Source organism: Dasypus novemcinctus, chromosome 10 (assembly GCF_030445035.2).
Source record: "Dasypus novemcinctus isolate mDasNov1 chromosome 10, mDasNov1.1.hap2, whole genome shotgun sequence".
NCBI lineage: Eukaryota > Metazoa > Chordata > Mammalia > Cingulata > Dasypodidae > Dasypus > Dasypus novemcinctus.
Window position 1 is genome coordinate 93,921,135 of NC_080682.1, and position 8,533 is coordinate 93,929,667.

The 8,533-nt window shown below is 39.1% G+C and overlaps 1 pseudogene; it reads left to right on the forward strand.

Moving 5' to 3' along the window:
* Positions 1 to 1,354: 1,354 nt before the first annotated feature.
* Positions 1,355 to 2,582, forward strand: LOC131280226 (olfactory receptor 51B4-like; annotated as a pseudogene).
* The last annotated feature ends 5,951 nt before the right edge of the window (positions 2,583 to 8,533 follow it).

Sequence of the window (8,533 nt, forward strand, 5' to 3'; positions counted from 1 at the left end):
GAAGCCAAACTCAGCATGTAAATGCAATGCCTTCCCCTCAGCGTGGGACATGACACCCGGGGATGAGCCTCCCTGGCACCGAGGGACCACTATCAACTACCAATGGATGATGCAACTGGAAAATGACCTTATACGGAAGTTTCAATGCGGATCAGCAGAATATCCCTGTCTACATAAAATAACATGACTTTAAAATGCTGTTTCACCTAAAGTAAGGGGGAAATGGAGAGGAGAAATGAGTTTATATGGCTACGAGTTTCTAAAAAAGAGTCTGGAGGCTGGCAGAAGGATTGCCTTTATGCACAACTGAGCAGAGTCAGAGAGACAGATAAAGCAGATACAACCCCCAGATATTGGTTCCTTTGAGGGCTAAAGAGACCCATGGGAGTTATGGTCATGGCCAATGGGGTTAACTACCAGGTCATATGGCCCCTCTTTGGAAATGGTGTTTATGTGTGATGAATCTGGACTCAGATGGGATCTCCCTTCATAAGACTTTCATGCTAATGTGCTGGAGGTGCAGTTAATGTTGGGGTTTAAGATATATTTAGGGGATTTGAATCTCTGGACTGACAATGTGATAGCCAGGTCCTGAGCCTCAACAGACTCCAGCACCTACAATCTGTTTTATTGGATTTACCACACTCAGCTAAGATGGAGTTGAAGAAGGACAACCACCACACCATGGAGCCTAGAGTGATTACAACTGAAAGTGGGAGGATTGCATCCAGCATCCATGTGGAATCTGAGCCTCCTCTTGACATAGAGGTGCAATGGACACAACCAATCCAATGTCCACATAGAAGAGGTGGCATTGGATTGGGAAAAGTGGACATGGTGGCTGATGGGTATGGGGAAAGGCAGGAAGAGATGAGAGGTGGAGGCGTCTTTGGGACATGGAGCTGCCCTGGATGGTGCTTCAGAGGCAATCACCGGACATTGTATATCCTCACAGGGCCCACTGGATGGAATGGGGGAGAGTATGGGCCATGATGTGGACCATTGACTATGAGGTGCAGAGGTGCCCAAAGATGTACTTACCAAATCCAATGGATGTGTCATGATGATGGGAGGGAGTGTTGCTGGGGTGGGGGAGAGGTGGGGTGGGGGGGTAGGGTTGAATGGGACCTCACATATATATTTTTAATATAATATTATTACAAAGTCAATAAAATAAAAAAATAAAAAAATAAAAAATTTAAAAAAAATAAAAAAAAAATAAAAAAGAGAGAAAATCTTAATTGCCTAAATTGAAGGAAAATATGACCAGGGCTATATTTGCTATGATATATGACATGTAATATGAAGAAGGATAAAAGAGTGAAAGAATGAAGTCAAAAGAGTGATAGTTGGAATGAGGATTGAAGGCTATACACTGAAGTAAGATGTTTGAAAGAATGAAAGTTGAATGCTGAACAGTAAATTGTGATTATTATCATGATTATTATTATTGTTATTTTTTGTCCTAGTCAAAAGCCTTGTGGATACAGGATTATAACTAATTACAGCTGAAATAAACCACAAAGATTTTAAGTTTTGAAGTGAAAAATGGCCCAGTGATGCGCTACAAGAAGTTGAGAGAAAGGAAGAAAACTGCATATTTGGAGGTCATAACCCCTGGACAGGCTCTCCCACCTGCAAAACCTACCATGTGGTCCAACAACAGTGATGCTCCCTTCTTGCTGACTGGCTTTCTGGGCTCAGAGGCAGTTCAATAATTGGATAGCTATTGCCTTTTTATCATCTACCTCTCCATCCTTTTGACAATGGCACACTTCTCTTCCTCATTAGGAATGACCACAGCCTTCATGAACCCATATACTACTTCCTGGCCATGCTGGCAGGCACAGACCTTGGGATGATGTTAACCATGAAGTCCATAGTCCTGGTGTCCTATTGCTGGACCAGAGAGAGATTGCCCACAGTACCTGCTTCACTCAGTCCTACTTCATTCACACACTGGCCATTATAGAATCAGGTATTTTGCTGGCCATGGCTTATGACCATTTTATTGCTATCTGTTCCCCACTGAGGTACAACATCATCCTTACCAATTCCCGGGTGGTGAAGCTAAGACTGGGAGTACTGATGAGGGGCTTTGTGTTCACTGTGTCTCCAATTCTGTCACTCTGTTGGTTCCCATATTGTCAGTCCCATGTTCTTTCTCATGCCTTTTGCCTCCACCAAGATGTCATGAAATTTGCCTGTGCTGATCTTATGTTGAATTGTGTGTATCCAGTTATTCTGGTTGCTTTGACTTTCTTTTAGATGTGCTGATTATCCTCTTTTCTTACATCCTAATCCTTAATACAGTTACAGGCATTACCTTTGGAGAGGAGCGAGCTAAGGCTCTCAATACCTGTATCTCACATATTAGCTGTGTCCTAGTCTTTTACATCACAGTGATTGGCCTGTCTTTCATCCATTGGTTTGGGAATCATGTATCACAAGTAGTCCACATTACCATGGGCTATGTCTATTTCCTTTATCCTCCATTCATGAATCCCATTATATACAGTATCAAGACCAAGCAGATTCAGAGGAGCATTGTTCACTTAATTTCTATGCACTGTAGGGCTTGAACCTTTATTTAGAACCTTGAGATCTTCAGGACTTCCAAGAATATTCCATGATTGGAAAAATGGAAATTTACAATATTGGAAAAGATGTGGAGAAATAGGAACACTCATTTATTGCTGATGGGAATGTAAAATGGTGCAGCCACTGTGGAAGACAGATAGGCAGTTCCTCAGAAAGTTAAGTATCAATTTATCATATTACCCAGTGACTCAATTTCTAGGTATATTCCTCAAGTAATTGAAAAACAGGGCATCGAACAGATGTTTGCATAACACCTTATTCACAATTGCCAAAAGATGGAAGTAATCCAGGTGTCCATCAACTGATGAATGGATAAACAAAATATTGTGTATATACAAAGTGGAATATTATTCAACCATAAAAAGTAATGAAATTCTGATAACTGCAACAACATGGAGGAAACTTGAAGACATCAGGCTTGAGTAAAATAAGACAGACATAAAAGGACAAATAATATATGATCTCAATGGCATGAATAATGAGAATAAGCAAACTCATAGAGTCAAAAATTAGAGTATAGGTTACTAGCTTATAGGGTAATGGTAGGGAAGAGGGAGTTAAGCTTTAAAATGTTTTGATAATGGATGGTGATGATAGTAGCACAATATTGTTTACATAATTAACAGCACTGAAATATATATCTGAGTGTAGTTAAAATGGGAAATGCAAGATCATAAATATGATAACAGAAAAAAAAATTTTTTTAATCCGTGGAACTACACTACACAAACAGTGAACCCTAAGTTAAACCATGGTCTAAAGTTAAGAGTAAAATTATAAAAATATGCTATCATAATTTGTAACAAATGTTCTACACCAATGCAAGATGTCAATAACAGGGGTTAAATGAAAGTCCTGTATTTGATGTGTGACATTCCTGAAAATTCACAACTTCCCTAAGAAAGAAAACAAAACCAAAAACCCTCCTGGAACCAGGCCATAAACCTTTTCCAGAGATACTTGACTTGTTAATAAGGAGTTTAGTGGTTAAAAATGCTGCTGCTGCCTCCATCCTTAAAAACCTTAATGTTCCAGGATCCCATGACCCAAAGGCCCGTTCTAGTCTAATTTCCCTCATCTTTTTTGATGATCAATGTGCACAACTGCTATTGAATCTCTTTTTCATCTTGACAATCTAGGTATTGGGGGAAATTTCAGATAAGAGAAAGGACAACATTGGTCATGGAAGCCTGCATGTTGCAGATACTACACAGGTTATCCAAAGCAGTGCACCTGGAAGAGAATGATAATCATGACCTACTATAAGAGCAGAGCAAACATGGTAGGACCCCTTTCCATTTAACACAGATGCAATTTTGAGAGTCATGTAAAAACCACTGGTATGTAGAGATCACAATGAGGAATGAGTCTAGCTTTCGGGTGGACACAGCACTCTCTTCCAATTCTGGAACACCATCCTAATTGGGTGGCTCAGGTAAGCTTCCCACAGATTTTGGGTGCATCTTGATGGTGAGACCATTTTACAAGACAAGTTTGAATGGATATTTGAATCAACTATGAGGCAGATAGTTACTATTGAGTAATGAGTCACCAATCAGAACTGCATGCTCAGTGTTAACAATGGTGCAAGTCAGCTGTGGAAGAGAAAGACAGATGTGGTTTAAAAGCTATGTCTCAGACGCTTCCTGTTAATTGCAGATAAGAACATATATACAGCATGAAATGCTAACCTGAATTCTAGTGTGTCTGAGAAAGAGAGTAAGAGTCATACTGTTAGCAGTGGTCATATCACGTCTAGGGAGAGATACATGTGAATAGAGCAGATATGGAACACAGATGATGATGGATAAGCAGGTTGGACATATTTATGAAGGAGAGAAGTAGAATTATGAAAAATATGGAGATATGTCCATGAGCAAAAGAAGAAATTATACCTGAAAATTTGTAAAAACAATAAAACACTCAAGAAAAAAAGAGCCACATATTTAAAAATCATTCTCAAGGAGTCTGCACTTCTTTTTGAGGTGATTATCAGATTTTTTAATACTAGGACTTTAAAACTGTATGTATACAAACTCAAGCTATTTGCAGTCTCTCATTTCATTGTATAATGTGTTTACCTACCTCATAGAGTGGTGAAGATTAGGCAAAATATTATATTGAAGGTTTTATAAATTTGATAGAACCCTCATATGCATCCTGTCTTATTTTAGAAGTTCTTTCCAAATTTATTATCTCTCACATACTGCATGGAAATTACACTGTAGACTTTTCACAATGGCTAAAATGATAACATGAACATTTTCTTTCAACAGTCTTTCAAAAGTCACTAAGAATTTTCATCTAAAGGATGTGCCTAGGACTGAGAGTAAGCTATCATTAAGACCATTAGAGATTTATGGTAGAAGTTGAAAGATTCAGTATTTACCAGAGGAATATCCACTGGAATTTGTTTTGGCTCTAGAAAGAGAACCAGTAAAAATCAGGGAAGGAATAAGATATTGCAGTCAATATAGAAATAGTAGAGGGAAATGGACTTGGCCCAGTGGTTAGGGCGTCCATCTACCACATGGGAGGCCCGCGGTTCAAACCCCGGGCCTCCTTGACCCATGTGGAGCTGGCCCATGTGCAGTGCTGATGCGCACAAGGAGTGCCATGCCACACAGGGGTGTGCCCCACGTAGGGGAGCCCCACTTGCAAGGAGTGCACCTGTAAGGAGAGCCGCCCAGCGCTAAAGAAAGTGCAGCCTGCCCAGGGATGGTAGGGATGGTGCCGCCAACACTTCCCATGCCCCATGCCGCTGAGGACAACAGAAGCGGACAAAGAAACAAGACACAGCAAATAGACAAAGAGAACAGACAACTGGGGGGGGGGGGCGGGAATTAAATAAATAAATAAATAAATAAAAATCTTAAAAAAATAGAACAGTAGAGACGGAGAGTAAGCTATATTCTCAGTTTCTTCAAATGGTGTTAATTCATTCACTATAAAAAGAGTGAAATTAGCATAAGCTTCAAAATCATGCATAGAACTGGATTCATTCAACAATGCATTTATTAATTTATCAATGATTTACTGTGGACCTAGTATACCCCAGGCACAATAGAAGACACTGGGTGTATGTAGGGCACAAAAGACAGTACATGCTTCACTGAACCTACAATGAATCAGGTGAGACTCACATTTAAAAAACCTACACACAAGTAATTCCTTGATTATAATTGCAATATTTGAGATAAAGGACAAGCAAGAAAGCATGTTATTAATGGACTATGATGTTGTTTAATGGACTACTAACTACAGTGGCCACTAAAGACTACTATAATGGAGATATGGACACATGAATATTCAAACCCTTAAAAAACCCAAATAAGCAAGTCTGTACAATTCTCAGGCTATATTCCCTCATGTGCTATGCTATTGCTGCTAGGTCTGTAATTACTTCATTTCCTAGCAATTCTTTCTAAAACCAAATATTTCACATTTTCAACCAAATGGAGGACAACTTGAGTGAATGAGATGATTTTTTGCTTTCCACTTCATTTCTTCAATGTCCATCCACAATAAGCTCTTTCAAAAAGGACTCAGTATGAGGCATTTGTATTATTTCTCAAAGCAGCATCTCTCAAGAACATTGCAAATTCTTAATTTTCAAAAACCCTTACCTCTGACCTTATCCTTCAGGTATACTGAAGTTATAAAGCTTTCCTCTTAGTGCCTGTTTTGCTTCTATTAGACCTGAGATTTTACAGGTTTTTTAAGTTCATATTTATACAAATTTAATAACAGAAAATGTATTAAATACATTGTTTGGAAAGTCTTTATATAATATAAAATAAAAATTTTGATCCTCTCTTCTACCATCACATAAAAGTCATTACTATTTTTCAGATATTTCAGATATTTTAAGTGCATTTAAGTTTATATTTCCATTATATGTGTTCATATACAAACTGATAGCCCTATGTTCATAAAGTTATTTAGCAAAAGTGTTTTCATATCATGTATATGGCACATTTTTTCTTTAAATTGCTATCTCTTGATTATCAACATGCCTTGAACACTTTTTCATTTCAGAAAACACCAATCTGTGTCATTTTTGTTTTTGACTACTATAGAATAGTCCATAGTAAAGGTTGGTTCTCATGTAACTCTTTACATACTGAAAATCATTTACTTTAAAAATAATCCTATTTCAACCATTCTAAAATTAAAACCCTTATTCATTTCTAAATTCCCATGCAAACATATCAGAGTATAACTCTAGAAATGTTATTTCTGGGTTAAAGGACATGAGCATTTGAAATAGTTTCAACAAAATAGCGAACCTACTACTATATTATACTAATTCCGATTACGACCAGTAGCACGTGAAAATGTATGTTCACCATAAATTCAGCAATAAGCAGCATTTTCAGTCTTTCAATCTTTCTAACTTTGCCATGTGATCCGTAACCACTCCCTGCCCTAAACTGCCTTTGGTGGTAAAACTTGTAGACTTGAGGTAAACAATCTCATCTGTCCTAACCTTTAAAAATTTTCTTTGAAGGAAGAGTTGGATCAATCCCTGGTGAATCTGCCTGGTCTTAACATTTTAGAAGATGGGATTGAGCACTGGAGGAACCAGAAGATAGATGTTGACCAGGAATAGGTGGGTAGCAGGTGCAGCGTTGTTCAGGAAGCATGCACCAGAGCCATGCTAATTATGTGCACATAGTACACAAGCACTGCACAGATATGTTATACACATGTGTTGAGGGCTTTACGCTTTCCCTCCCTAGAGGTAATTCCAAGCACCCTGTGGAGGATCAGTTCATAAGAGACCACAATGAGTGGATACAATTTTCTACCAGATTCTCTTATAGTGGAAATATATCTATTTTCAGGTCATGATTCCACATTTTTATACAACACTGAAAAACAAATGAAATTGGCCTAGGATTGGGAGGAGGGACATCAGTTTGTAGGGAGTCCTAGCAAGAGGAATTCGCAGATGCTCTCAGTCTTCAATATGTTCTTTTATGTGTGTCACTCCAGGTTGCGTCCTTAACGCCTAACTAGGCCAAGGTCTCCAGGCTCCAGACACAAGGTCTCCAGGCTCAGCCCAAAAGTGGAAGTGACAATGCAAAGCCCTAGAATGCTTTTAGTAACTGTGTCACCACAGGGCAGCTGGATCAGATCCGAGTGTAGACAATAGGATTGGGAGAGGGTGTTGTAGACACAGAAGGGCAGAAGCTTCAGGAGAACGAGCAGAAGGAATATCCGCATAACAGTCTTTTGTCCAATGTCAGTGCCGGTACCAGCGATATGGAGCAAATTTAGGATGGTTGTGTATTGTAGTGGGTTGTAGATGACCCTCAAAGTGATCCACAGACATAACCAACAGAACTCCTGACTCCATGATCAAAGATGAATGTATGGAAAACGTTTGCAAAAGACAAACGTCAAAGTAGATCTCATTGGCACCAAAAAGAAAGATTCTCAGCACACTAGGCAAAGTAGAGGTGGAGACACTGAGCTCAGCAAAGGCTAGCATAGCTAGGAAGAGGTACATTGGCAAGTGCAGAACAGCATTTTTCTAGATCACTGCCAGGATGAGACTATTACCCAAAATATTCACAAGATATGTGTAACAGAATGGAGAGATGAGCCAGGGGTACAGAGCCCCCAGACCTGGGAAACAAGTCAGCAGAAATTATTTTGGGGTGAATTGACTGCTGTTGAACATTTCCTTATGTCTGGAGCCTGGAGACCTTGGCCTAGTTAGGCATTAAGGACGCAACCTGGAGTGACACACATGAAAGACAACATATTGAAGACAGAGAGCATCTGCGAATTCCTCTTCCTAGGACTCCCTACAAACTGATGTCCTTCCTCCCAATCCTAGGCCAATTTCATTTGTTTTTCAGTGCTGTATAAAAATGTGGAATCATGACCTGATAGATATATTTCCACTATAAGAGAATCTGGT